Genomic DNA, 14,873 nt, shown 5'->3' on the forward strand with positions numbered 1-14,873 from the left:
GAAAACACGTTTACGCAAGATGTTACAGAAATGGACTAGGCGATGTTATCCGGGAGTATTTACAGGAGAACCAAATGTGCTTGCGTGTCTGGTTTAGTGCGCAGGACAGATTGCTATACAATTTGCAATGTGAATAGTTGCGCATCAAAGGTGTCGCTGTGGATCAAATCGAGATAGACAACGAAGTTTACCGCTGCAACAAAACATCTAGATCCAGTTAAGCAGTATGTGGTGTGTTTGTACTTCAAGGCACTGTGGGGGAAGATCCTGCTATCGATTATCGATGTATCACCGGGATTCTCTCCGATTAGGCTGTGTTGTTGGGTGACTCAAGGGGTCGAATGGGAGTTGCAAAGTCTTCTCAAATTCCAAGTGGGTTAATTAAACCCTTTGCGTTTGCATACAATATTACGCATCAGCATAAACTTATCACACTGAGCCGAGGTCATTTCGAAACGATCTCAGTTAGGATGAAAAGACTATATGGAGTTCATTATCAGGAATTGCCCTATTGATTTTACACAAACATAAGTGTGACAGTCCTAAGCAGGTAGAAAATCAATGCCATGGGATATCTTATAACGAATCCGCGTTTGATGTCGCTGGGATGAAGCACGACAGAGCCAGGCCAGGCGGAGTTGTGCAAGTCGGTGTAATCATTTCAAATTCATAGATACCAGTTCAGCCCAGGCACATACTCCCACGACACTTATGTAGAATGATTATGACTGAATATCCCAAATATTTCAAATCCGAAAGTCGAACGCGCTGAAAGCGACTTTTATAGACTTCTAACCTTTTATAAACTTGACGAGTTTGTTTTTGGTTCAAAGAAACGCCTGAAAAATACAATTGAACGCGTTTGACTTTATTGAAAGGTTAAAAGTCCCATCTATTGAGTTACAAGTTGACTGTTAATTCGAACGCGCTAAATATGTTTAAGCGCATTATTTGCGGTTTTCACCGTTTTAGTTGTTTATAGTCGTTTTCCAACTGAGTTTTGATATGAGCTGCTAAATTTAACTAAAAAAACATAATTATTCTCCTTATTAGTTGCACAAAGTGTTTTGGCATTGTGACCAGAAGATTATATATCATATACTTACTGTTTAGAACCATGGTTCTCATGAAAGAAACCGATCCAAGTTTTAAATTCATCTGAACTTACGTCACCAAAAGATCTTATTGGCGGTTTAGGTTGAATCATATTTCTGGTCGCAAGCCCCCCACCTATATATATATATATATATATATATATATATATATATATATATATATATATATATATATATATATATATATATATGTGTGTGTGTGTGTGTGTGTGTGTGTGTGTGTGTGTGTGTATTTTGAGCTTGACGTTAGTCCATGATTTTAGATTGTACTTTACAATAATGATCATTTAAAACCAACATGTTTATTTTAAAATGATTTTTGTCTATGAATAAAAGTTTTAAAACTTGTTTACAATTTGATTGGAATTTTCAATTGCAATTGCTCACATCTAGATCAAGTGAAAATCGTATAGATAAGGACTTGGTAAATAAATTATTAATTCCTGTTTTAAAATCAGTCTGTGGGAAACCTTTACAGTTGTGTTGTGATTTCAGAACAATTATTTATTTAAATTATTTACTGGAGTTACTAAGTGCTTATTGACGCTGGACTAACACATTACTTTGCAATTAACGTGGATTCATGCAAAGACATTCTGGATTGCATCACTGCGGTACATCAGAACAATAAAGACTCTCGGAATTCATTCGGAACATTCTATATTTTTGGACTTGTGATAAATCGGTTTGGAGTATTTGGGATTTCAGTCAAATACTGTCAATGTGTCTTGAATTGTGACTTTATGACACATATTGTAGAGAAAGATTTAATTTGTGTATTTTACTTAAACTATGTTCACTTCTGCATGTTACATAATATAAGACCAAGTTGTGTCATGTTTAGCCCAAGGGGTCTGAATGCATGTTTATTAGAAATGCAAGCAGAAAACTGTTCACATGCGTTACAAGCACTGCCCCCAATCTAATTCATGTATTGTTATTCTGATAACATTGTGAGCGCTAGGTGATCAGTTATGCATGAAAGCGATGAAGAATGCAGACGTAACAGATCGTAGTCAAATTCTAAGAATAAAATTCTATACATTCATGATGTATCTTTTTTATGCATTAAACGATACATATGAAGATATCTCGCCGCTATCAGCACCATGTCGAAACATCTAAAGGTTTGAGAGATAGTATATGCAAGGTAATTATGGAATCGAATGATATTTTTATATTTTAAAACTCGATATTAAGAAGGAAACATAATGTTAGTCTTAATTGTATAACCTAATGTGTCGTCTGCATTACTGATCCCTATAATGTCGGTTGTATCGATTTATGTGGTGACCTTGACGAAGGGACGAGCGCTTCATTTGTTACACTTTGCTTACACTGTATTGGTAGCAACTGTTGAGTAAATATATGTATTTATATTCATTCGATTGTTTGTTAATATAATGGGTTTTTTAATGCTTTAATTCAGTGAGAAATCCCTTGTAAAGGTAACTTGCAAATAAATACTCCTGTCATCCTACAACCATGTATCACACATTTTATGGACCATACCTTGCTTACTTACGAATAATATAATCTAAGTACGATGCCTTCGTTTGATACAACTTACGTATCAAACATGTTTAAATACCACGTACTGCTGGCATACAACTTACGTATCAATATGCTTAAATAAAATATCCTGTTGGCATACAACTTACGTACGTACGTACTTACGTACATATAATATTGTGATGGCATAACTAAAATATACGTGTCAAACATGTTTAAATGCCATATCTTGGTGGCATACGACTTAGGTATTAAACATGCCTAAATACCATATATTGATGGTATACAACTTACATATCAAACATTCATAAATGCTATATCTTGATGGCATACAACTTGCGTATCAAACATGCATAAATGCTATATGTTGATGGCATTCCATGTTCTATCAAACATACGTACATGCTTACATGCTATATTCTGATGGCATACAACTTATGTATTAAGCGTGTTTAAATACCGTATCTTCATCAAGTACAACTTACGTATTAAACATACTTAAATAACACAACCTAATGGCATACAACTTACTTATCAAACATACGTAAATGCCATACCTTACTGACATGCAACTTACGTATCAGTTTTGCTTAAGTACCACATCTTGCTGACATTCACCTTGGTAAACAAAGTCTAGTGAATACGTGTATGCTAATTTTGAAGATGTGATTCATCAAGACATAATTTATTTCCATATTTAGGCCTGATGAACAACGAAACTATTATGTTGACCGCTTCGTGCATGGGTGTCACAGCTATTAGTATTGCATTGTCTCTAATTTGGACGGAGAATACTCTGTTATATGCTTCCACCGAAGCTGAATTGTATGTCTCGGTTTTCTTTTATAGATGACTAACTTGACATTTCATATGGTTCTCCTTTAGAAGCAAGAGCTCTTTTCTTCCGTCCCAAAATAGAAAATCATCATGTCCAAAACCGGTCTGTTTTAGAAATGGTTTGTCCAGGTGAAATACAGATTGCGGTATATTGTTCGCAACATCTGTCTAGTTTTTAGAGGACAGAAACGTCGAATACAGGTGGGTGCTTTCTCAACTCACTACCGCTCCCCCAGCTCTCTCTCTCTCTCTCTCTCTCTCCGGGATGAAGAGATATTAAAATATGCTAACACTGTACCGATATGTAAGCTATGAGGAGGTGCCATAAGAAATACCAATCACAAACTCCAAAGAATAGCACATTGCTTCCATTATTAGCCTATTTATAAATAGTTTTCCACATAGATCGTGCAAAGCATCATTGACTGAACTGTTTCTATCCGATATTTGCTGTTACTCATATAAATTATATTTTACGACAAGCGGTGAAAGCTTTTCCCCAAAAATCTCTGGATTAAATATAATGCTAAAAAGCGTTTAATCCGTGATATTAACTTCCCGCAAACTCAAACTCATATTTGAAAACAATGGAGAAATCGGGGATAAATATGTTGATCGCAAATCAAAATTATTTTACTATCGAAATTTTGGTTCAGCGTCTGTTACCGAACGGGACTACAAGCCTGCCAGTGCTACATGATTCACGTGTGAATGAAGAAATAAACAAACTAAATCAAGAAAATCATGATAGGAAAACACGCTATTATTACAATCTTTTGTATAAAAATTTTACGTTCTGGAGACAGTCGGAACGATTGCTCTATGATGACTATCGCAACCGCAACAATGTTAAATATATCAATCCGCACAAAGAATGTATTTAGTGAAATTGAAATCGTTTCATTTGTCTGAGGAAAACAGTTAAGTATTTGACAAAATACGCAAGTTGAAGCATTATATGAAGGATATAATTTTCGAAAAGTCACTTTCCTACATTAATGTTCCATTTTGGAACGTTTTTTGTAAGATAGCCTATAACCGATTCGCTCGTAACGGAAAAAGCAGAAGATTACGAAACGAAAAAAAAAAAAAATAAAAAAAAAAAATAAAAAAAATACCAAAAATTAAACAAAGCCCACAAAATAAAATGATTCACATCTTTTACCCGTTATATTACTATTTTTTCTAGTTCACCCCATTGAGAGATGTCATATTGTTTTCCTTTAGAAGCAATATCTATGTTTTTCCATTACGATAAAATAATCGTATTTTTTAGATCCGATCCAGTTTACAGATGATTTTACAGGTGTATCCGCGCGCGCGCGCGCGCATGTGTGTGCGTGTGTGTGTGATTTTTATTTTTAAAAAAGCTTTAACAATTTTTCAGTCATATCGCTACGATGTCTGCAGTGTGGCAGTTCATAGTGACATGTAGCATGATGTCCCACCCAGTCACATTATCCTGACACCAGGCCGACCAGTCCTAACGCTAACTTCTTAATGCTGAGCGCCTGGCGATGCAGCTGTCAGTACCATTTTTGTAAGTCTTTGTATGACTCGGCCGGGGTTCGAACCCACGACCTCCCGCTGTATCAGATTGCAGCTATACAATTCATTCTACGTGTCTAGTATTCGCAATGCATCGTTAAATACGAGTGATTTTCTAATTCCCCGTGTGTGTGTGTGTGTGTGTGTGTGTGTGTCTCTCTCTCTCTCTCTCTCTCTCTCTCTCTCTCTCTCTATATATATATTGACGCTGATTGAAAACTAACAATGTGAGCAAAAAGGAAAAAAAAAAAAAAAAAAAAAAATGAGACAACGAAACAACAAAAGAAATAGGAAACTACAAAGCAAAATCAAAACAAAACTGTGCGAATCTTTTTCCATTTAAGTATGCATATACTAGCTCACCCTCTAATGAATCCTTGCGTTTCCTCAAATTTAGATTGATACAAATTTATTAGCTGCATCCACCGATAATGGAACTGCAGTGCCTTTCTTATCTGTCGAGAACCGGTTGATTTTTACATTGGGTTTTTTCCAGGTGGAACAGATTGTGACTATATAAATTAATATACATTTCTAATGTTAAAAGACCGACTCGTTGAATAGACTTGTGTGAATACAGGTTAGTGATTTTCTAATTCCGCGTGTAAGAGCGTGAGAAAAAAGTGATATCGCCTATTATTAAAATCTTTTGTTTGTAGATTATACGCTCTGAAGACAGTTCTGGGATGAATTTACAGACAATCCCAACAACAATGTATCAATTTGCGCAAGGAATGTATTTTTCAAAACCAAATTTGTTTAACTTTTAAGATTAAAACAGTCATTAATTGGCACAATACGCAATTTAATTTGCAGCAATATATATATATATATATATATATATATATATATATATATATATATATATATATATATATATATATATATGGGCTAATTTTGTTGAAAGTCATTGCCATTATTATTTGTAAAGTTTCAGATTTTTTCGCAGTCGTAATATATATTGGCTTTTACCGCATTTATACTGAATGGGGAAAAGGGAAGACTCCCCCCCCCCCCACCAACACGTGTACGCGTACCCTAAAGCAGTGAACTTTTTTACAAGAAGAAATATGATATCAGTACTATCTGTAATGCTTTGAATAAAATTAGCCACATGTAAGTATATGAATGAGCACATTTATTCGAACTGTGATCGAATTTTTATAAAACATTTAACCTCATAACCTCATATTAACCTCATTCATGTTTTGTAATTTTGTATGCTCATATCTGAATAGCAATCGGATTGGTTATTGCATTGTTGTACAGTATTAACACCTACAGATTGCATTGTTGTACAGTATTAACACCTACAGACCAATTGATATGCTTACTTTGCGAGTGACGCAATGCAATTTTTTAAATGTGAAATTTAGGGCTTTGAACTTGATAAGTAATAGTAATAGTACAATCTTCAAAATTCCACACTCATTATATTGGTTGAATATCTCTCATCATAAGTCAAACTTAAGATATAGTCAGTCTGTAGATATCATAGTCAACGAAAACACCATTTAAAATGAATGTACTTGAGTATAAATCATAGTTAACAGCAATCGATGTTTTACAGTTAAGAAGATGTAACTCCAGGCATAACATGCTCAGATATGCAGGCAATGCAACCAAATGGAATTTTCTTCTTTGATGCGGATCCAGGTTATATTGAAAAATGATATAATGCATAACGATCCAATATATATATTTTGTCTGAGATTTTGTAAGTTTTTAATAAGTTTCACTAATTCATCAAAATGACATAGAAAGTAAAGTAAAAACACTCACATCAAATGTTTACAAATTGCCATTTTTATATTATTTTCAGATAGAACAAAACAAGCATGGCCAGGTATTTACAACTGTATGTTCCTGACCTTTCATCGACACAAATCGAGGATTTCAGAAACTGCTTTAGGTCCCTGGAAGTATGCTAAGACAACAAAACTTCGGAGGCACACTCATTTACCGAGAGCTGTTTTACAACCGGATGAATGTTCCAGATGACTGACGATCCCACGTGACGTTGTACCTCGTTCAGGCTCTGTTTATTTATTAGCCACTACATCTTATTTCACAAATATAAATGGTGGATGGAAGTTTAAGGTGGTGGGACAAAATTTATATCTGTATATCGGTTTCAGAAATCCTTTCATAGGAAGCTACAAAAGTTTCGCGAGCCTTAACACAAAAGGTATATTTTGCAGAATGGCCCTATAGCATATCAAAGGACAGTTCCAAGAAAACTGACGAATACGGTCAATATATGGTCGAGGTTACATTTACCTATCCACACTATTGTCATTACCTAAGTATACACTGCAAGATAGACTACAAGGAAAATACTGTCTTATCACTGCTGGCCAATAACTCTTATTCCGTGGACAGGATTAAAATGAAACTTTGATTTAAACAGTTGACATGGGGTGAAATAATGTGAAAGATATTTGCTTAGAACAAACTCTGTCACTTGTCTCTAGCTTCTAAATACTTACAGCCTCCAGATTCCTTGATGTTTTAATTACATATTTTATATGTAATTAGACTGTCATCAATTCAATCATTTGTCCGCATCAATCCATGTTGTAATTATCATGACTGAGCTGTGACCTATTGTAGGTTCATGTGCCTGTGTGTTTTTATTTGGTTTGATACCAGTAGGGAGCTAAGTTGCAGCATCAGTACTTGAGCCATATATTTGTCAAAGTTTTATTTTACCAAGATGGTTTATTATTAAAATGTGTGCAGTGATTTATTTGAACGTAAGCTTTAATTAGAGAACTGAGTGAAAGAACGCGACGTCTGCAGCGTTTTAGATAAACAATGACTGATAGTTTCGTAAAGAGTGAGTCGTCGATTTATTTATTTGTACTGTTCTTATAAGCTTTTAATGTTCACATGATTGTTTATTTCATTGGCACCAGTCCACTATACCATTATATCGCTGTATACCGTGCTTTAATAATGTTCTTAAATAAACCTGGTATTGATATATGTTTCAAAGGACATTTATTTAACAGTAAGGAGTGAAATAAAATCATATTTTATTTCTTTTAAACAAAACCTCGTTCAAGGTACATAAACATAAATTCGTCTACGACGTTGGCATTTCTTTCGGAAATAATTTCATTAACATGAAATAACCATCTAAGCGTTTAAAAATGAAAGGTCATCACACAGCTAGAGGTATTTATTTTGTCCGCTTCATGACCGATGTGTCATGGAACTTTTGTTTGGTCCATTCACAAATATATAAGTGGTCGCTTTATACGTTTGAACCTCAATGGGTATTATAATTCAAATTTACTAACCTGTAGAGTTATATTATCTTTAACAATGTTTTATACCAGATTCACATGAGAAAGTCTAGTAGGTTGAAATATTAATTTAAGCAATGTTTGTATGGGTTGCATTGTCTTCCATCGGAATATAATGGACTCAGATCATCGAGCATGCATATAGTACATATATACTATATGAACTACTTCTTTTCCCTGCTTGTATGTCAGTATTGGATTTAGAGATCGATTATGCTGAACCCGTTTAATAGACTTTGCTACCAAGGACAGAAATTAAGCGAGTCACATATTGCAAGAAAACATTTATAAGCTCAGAAATCTATAAAATATTAAGGTGTTGTCACCTGTGTGGTAAGATTATGTACATTTGCATATTACTACTAGAGTGTCATTCTATTACGGATGTTGTGTTAAGGATTTCGTTGAGAGAGAAAATTCAGTTCAATTTGTATAATATAACTAGTTTAAAAGGCTTTCATGAAACGGTGTTCAGATCGATAAAAAGTCAAATGAACTTTATGACGCAGCATTCATTAGAACTAGAATTATTGATAACACTCTCAGTATAGATTTCAAACATCAATGTTTGATGTTGGATTTGACATAATAAGTTCTTACCTTTCTGCAAAAGTAAATGGATTGTTTTGTAAAATATTAGATATGGTTTGTTAAAATTCCCGTACATTTAATACTTTCCAAATGGCATTATCTTTGCTCTTTTCCCATTCTGTCATATTAGCAGTCATGTTCTTTTAAGTTGTATGTCTCAGCCAGGACATGAACAGAAAAATAATATGTCAAATGTCACCTGAAGGCATTAGTTGTACGAAAAATGTCATAATAGTTTTAAAACAACTTCTTTTCATTATCTGCTAATAAAAATGAATAAGGCAACATAAGGGATATTCTTACTTGCATTCTATCCAGCTAATTTCAGGAATACAAATGTTTCTCATATAGACAACGAGCGATGAGCTGAATTACCTGCAGTTTTTTTTTAAAAACATTCCATCTCGTACGTAAAAAGTATTAGTTATTTAACTGGTAGATTATACTAGAGCAATCTGTTCAGCCTAGTCATGCAATTGTTTCATTCAAACATTCGATAATATTATCCTGCCGTTGTGAAATAATACGTTACAATAAATATGTTTCAATGACATGATACCAGTGTATCCACACTACTGGATTATATATAAGATTTCTTTACAAGGATTAAACTTTCAAGCAGTAAAACCATTTTTGGGATGGGTCGTGCCCACACACAAATACAGCAAAATGACTGAGTGGTTAATTCATGTATCAGGTCTCTTACATTGCACACTCATAGCTGGACGACTTTATTTAACTAATGCGGAAATATTAATAAACCAACTTGATATAAAATCGTACTACGCAATTAAATAGAATTGATAAAATGCTCTAACTGTGGTACTAAAAATTAAAACAAAATAAAGTGAAATTCTATGAACAATATAAATGATGCAGCATTATGATAAGCTCAGTACTTTACAGCGAGGTGATACACATGTTCAGTGAGTTCAATATGAAGCCAACAACTCGGTTTCAAAAGATAAAGTTCATTTGTTTAGCGATTTGGATTAGAATAGGGTGTGGTCATAGAGTGTTGTGATACAATTCAAAAGAATGACAATGTTGATTTGTCTACTTGAAACATAACAAAAGATGCACTCAATGATACAGGATTGATACTGATTTGAAGATTGCATTCAATAGTGACAAAATAAGCAGAATCAATATGGAGAGCAGAATTAAATATGATATCATTCATCAAAAAGAGATAGAATTTGTCGAAAACAAAGTTAGATTTATGACAACGCACAGTGGCCAAGTCTAAGAAGTAGCTGGTTTTGAATCAACCATTGGAATGACAAACTTTCCTATATACTGAAATTATTCATACGCTTGATAGGATAGACAAAATGATCCAAAAATTGAAAATGAAAATTACAAGTTGAAGATGGGTGTTCCGCTTGCTTGTTGACGATAAGAAATGGAAAGAGTGAAATACTCTTTGGCTATCAATATTGCTTGTTTCGACTCTATGGTCTTAAACGAAAGTAACAGAAAAGAGCGAGAACCAACAGGTATTGCAACATTCAAGAACTAATTTATTTCACTACAATACAAATAGAAAATTTTAAAATAACTTACAGTTTTGAGAACTAAATCCTAAATAATTATAAAAAGTTCTATTACAAGTCCAAAAGTATAGTGTTCTGATTGAAGTCCGATCTTGAATATGCCAACGTACCATATCCTTGCATCTGATAATGTGTCAACAGTCTTGGTGTATCACCATTATATAATCTAGAATGTATTTAAATGAGTATACAAGCATTCAAAAAATGTGGTTTTATCCTTGATTAAACGATCACTTTGTAATTCCAGCGAATAATTAAAATAAATAATTCCTCAAAATGATAACTGAACAGAACTAATTACTGAGCTCCCACTGTGTGACAATCGTGATGACATATACAAAGTTGAAGAAAGTTTGAAGATATAGGCAATTAAAGGCAGAAAGTATGTAGTCTTGAAATGTTAGGGAAATGACGAATCACTTAATAGTGTGAACCAGCAGAAAACATTATCCAGTTAACAAGAATGGTGGCAGCTCAAAATGTGTACTGATCAATATCCCAAAGGAGAAAAAGAAACCACAGCCAGAAACGTCAGTTTTATGCAGCCCAATGGTACACATGAAACATGTCTGATGCACCTGCAGAATAGGCAATGTTCTTACAAGGTGATGAAAAACATTACAGAAGAGAAAAGGGATAACAGTCGACAATCAATGAGGACGTGCATGATTTTCGTTACTTCGAGATACACCTACTGCAACGAATTCCAGAAGAAGAGTTGGTGAGTTACCAAAATCTTTTAAGTAAACGTCAACTTAGTGGAAGAGGAAACTTCTGAACGAACTCTGAACTGTAGGTTAGTGCTTGGAGCATTTAGATTCCCTACTGGAGAACGATTATCTCTGGGCATAAAGTACATTTATTGCTTCCGAAAGAAAGAGGGTATAAAAGCAGGCTGCCATGCCACGGCTTTTATTAAAAGTGATTCAACAGAATCGGTGGAAGGAAATCAATGACACTATTCAAACAGTGGAAGATTACCAACACTTTTTACGAAAGCTGTGTCCATTCAATTGGGGTCGAGGTGTGGTGTGTGTCTTAGTGACTTGTTTTCGGGGATTACGTTTACCAGCCGATTCCTTGTGGACTCTTTACGAACAGTACTTAGCACCCAATAAAACATGAAAGTGGTTCCTTTAAATGGTCACGAGAGACTCATTTTGCTCAAAGCTTTGCGTTTTCATTCAGATACTTCTCGACCTCTACGGGAAAAAATATTCGACAACTTTTGGGTACTGAAGATGTGTATGACGATATGTGTGTAGCTTGTGACTTACACCCCCATTGGACAGATGTACGTGACTGGAAACAATTGGGTTTTGAGGCTTCGACTCAAGAATTAGCCCATTATGCTCAAGAGTTGGGATCCTCCATTTCAACGTCCTAGGAATAAAGACAGTTTTCAACCTGTGTTAGTGACAGTGCCAGAAGAACCCGTCACCGAGGACAACCACTTCCTTCAGGATAGGACACTTGTGTGACATTACCCCATTTAGAGCCTGTAAGAACATTTCAAATTGTCCCTAGGACATCTTGGTTACCCAAAACATGTTGTACAGAAACTTGTTTCTTTTCTACTTTGATCGTTTTGAGGTGCATTGTATCGTTGTACTTAACCCTTTGGCTTTTATGTATTTTAGTCTTTCGTGTTTATTATTAAAAAATCAATAAACGTGTCCAGAAAAAGTATAAAAACTCTTGTCTTGTCTGTCTTCGTGTCACAAGTGACATTCCTTGCACTATGGCTACCTCTGCTGTCTCTGCTCCCTCTTCCTCCACTTTCAAAGTCATCGACGAACACTTAGATCGTGTGAGTTGGGAGGCTTTGTATCTTCGCCATCCCTTTAACATGCTCATTGCTGGACCTAGCGGTTCAGGCAAAACCGAATTTGTCAAACGTTTGATCGAACATAAACATCTTTTGATCGATCGTCCGCCTTAACGAATCGTGTGGTGTTACAAAGAGTGCCAATCGGTGCACAGTCTCTTGCGAGAAAGTCAAGGCGATTCAATCATGTTTGTGGAAGGCATTCATAACGAAGACGACGGAATCGTGTCTGACCCCCGTCAAACCCATCTGGTCATTTTTGACGACATGTTAGGAGAAGTTGAAGAAGAAATTAAACTTTGGTTTGCGCACAAAGGGCATCATCGAAATCCCAGTGTCATTTTGTCATTTACATTACTCAAAATTTGTTTCAACAAAGTAAAGCCCATAGCACCATCAGTCTCAATGCTCATTACGTGGTCTTGCTTAAAAGCCCTAGAGATAAATCGCAAGTGCAAGTCTTAGCCGAACAATTAGGAACGCACTGACTCATGCGTACGACGATGCCACTCAAACTCCACACGCATATTTACTCGTCGATTTGAAACCCACTGCCGCCGATTATTTGCGATTTCGTACCCATTTGTTTCACCACTGGTGTCAAGACGGAGGGCTTGTCCTGTACATGTCTCCGTCGTGACTTAACCCCAAAAAAATCTATAAAAACCTCTGACACTTTTCATCTGTCTCACACAGTGTCAACATGACGTCCCTTCAGTCACATCGTCCCGTCAAATTGATTCGTGCCTTCTATGGCATCAGACGCGAAAACAATCCACAAATACCTGCTCGTGTCTTAGAAGCCAGTCTGAAAGAAGTCTTATGATGGTTTACTGTGAAAGCATGTCAATTGCTGCAAGGCATCATTCAGATTCCTCATCAAACCAAACGATTTTTTGATAGAAACAAAGTAGCCTTGACACAACTGGCCGATCCCCGCATCGACACTCAAACCAAAAAGCAAATCATTTTGAAACCTGGGGGGAGCTGTACTCTAGGACGTGTTATCATTCGTTCCCTCTTAAAATGGGATCCTAATGCCCCCAATTATATCCCCAATAAAAAAGCCACTCCCATAAAAGCCAAACGGAGCCCAAAGAAGAAATAGAGCAACGGTGTCAAGACTAGGTCACAACCCCAGAAAAAGAAAAGCCCACAGAAAACAGCTTATACTCGCAAGAGAGGCACTTCAGCCAGGACGCAACCTTACGTTCGCATACCACGACCTGCAACGACAGAGACCGCGTCTCCGGTAGCCTCAAGTTCATCCACTTCTCAGATGATGACAACATGGAAACCCGTGTCTCCAAGAACTTCTCCTCCGGTGGTGACACCCTCCTCTTTAGCTGCAGTGGCAGCTGCTCACAAAGGACCTGTTTCCAAAATTAAAATCCAGGAGAGATCGGGTATGTTACAGAGTTTACTGGATTTGTCCAAGCAAGAACTGTCCCGATTTAGTCCTTTGCGAACCCCTTCACGACGCGTGATGCCTGTTATCAAGTTGATACGACGAAAAGACAATCAGTGGCGACGCGTTCCAGTATAAAAATGACCTGAGACAAAGCATGGGTATCAGTGTTTTTGTGTTCCTGAAGACCCAAAGATGTCACGCCCAGTAAACATCCCTCTTCTAAATCCAAAGGAAAGGACTGCCTCCTCGTTTAGTCAAACACGGGGACATGTTGTTTGTCCTGTCCAAAGCTTCTCCACCCAGGCAAAAAAAACTCATTCAAACGGCCTCCAAAGATGCCATCGATACCGTGTGCGAATGTTGTTTGAACGTCTTGAAAGGCACGAGACCTTTGTCAAAACACCAGAAACTATGCTTAGGCAAACATCGTCACGTTCTTCGCCAAATGGTTCAAAAGAAAATCTCCATTCGGCAAAAGAAGGAGATGTTGGTCCAACCGGGAGGAATTGTGCCTCTACTGTTAGGACCTTTGCTGAAAGGAGTACTGGGAACAATGTTGGGAGGACTCGAGGGATGAAGAGTAAAAGGACCTCTGGAATCCCAAGATCTCAGATGTGACCCTTGACATCGAATGGAAGGACGAAAACTAGCTTTAGTGCCTTACAAACGATGGATCGAATACCATTGTTGGCAAGAACAGCGGACGCTGCATTTACCTCCCAATCCCAATTTAAGCGAGATGCCCCAGTTACAACACGAATTGCAGTCACTGATGGATCACCACGATTTGTCCGAAACAGACAAATCGCAAAAGTACGGTTATCCTGTATGAAGAATTCGATAATACCATAGAAATCAACAGTTTGAGAGAAGTCATTCTAGACTATTAGAAGCTATGGAAGACTGTTATACCTTTTTACAAAGTGGAGAATCTTTGGACATGGAATGTGAGGAGACCATGGAAGGAGAACCCCAAGACAAAGACGAAAAGGACATAGTGATAAAACCCAGATGGACAGAACAAGAACAATATTTAGTATCCTATTTTGCCAAACTCTTGGCCGAAAAAATTACGGAATTGATCAGGAAAGATTGCTATGGATGTCAAAACGACCATCCCAGTCAAGTTCAACAAGATAAATATCTGATGCTGAGTCAAGAAGA

The 14,873-nt window shown here is 36.3% G+C and overlaps 1 long non-coding RNA gene across 2 annotated transcripts; it reads left to right on the forward strand.

The window, feature by feature from the left end:
* The first annotated feature begins 2,171 nt into the window (after window positions 1–2,171).
* Window positions 2,172–12,083, forward strand: LOC149791162 (uncharacterized). 2 transcript variants are annotated; one of them, XR_016423151.1, is made up of 3 exons: window positions 2,172–2,265; window positions 4,852–5,004; window positions 6,835–12,083. It is a non-coding gene; the product is annotated as an uncharacterized LOC149791162 (long non-coding RNA). The 2 variants fall into 2 exon arrangements; XR_016423152.1 differs by lacking the exon at window positions 2,172–2,265 and adding an exon at window positions 3,368–3,665.
* Window positions 12,084–14,873: the final 2,790 nt, after the last annotated feature.

Source organism: Sinohyriopsis cumingii, chromosome 9 (genome assembly GCF_028554795.1).
Source record: "Sinohyriopsis cumingii isolate HCF-2022 chromosome 9, ASM2855479v2, whole genome shotgun sequence".
Classification (NCBI taxonomy): Eukaryota; Metazoa; Mollusca; class Bivalvia; order Unionida; family Unionidae; genus Sinohyriopsis; species Sinohyriopsis cumingii.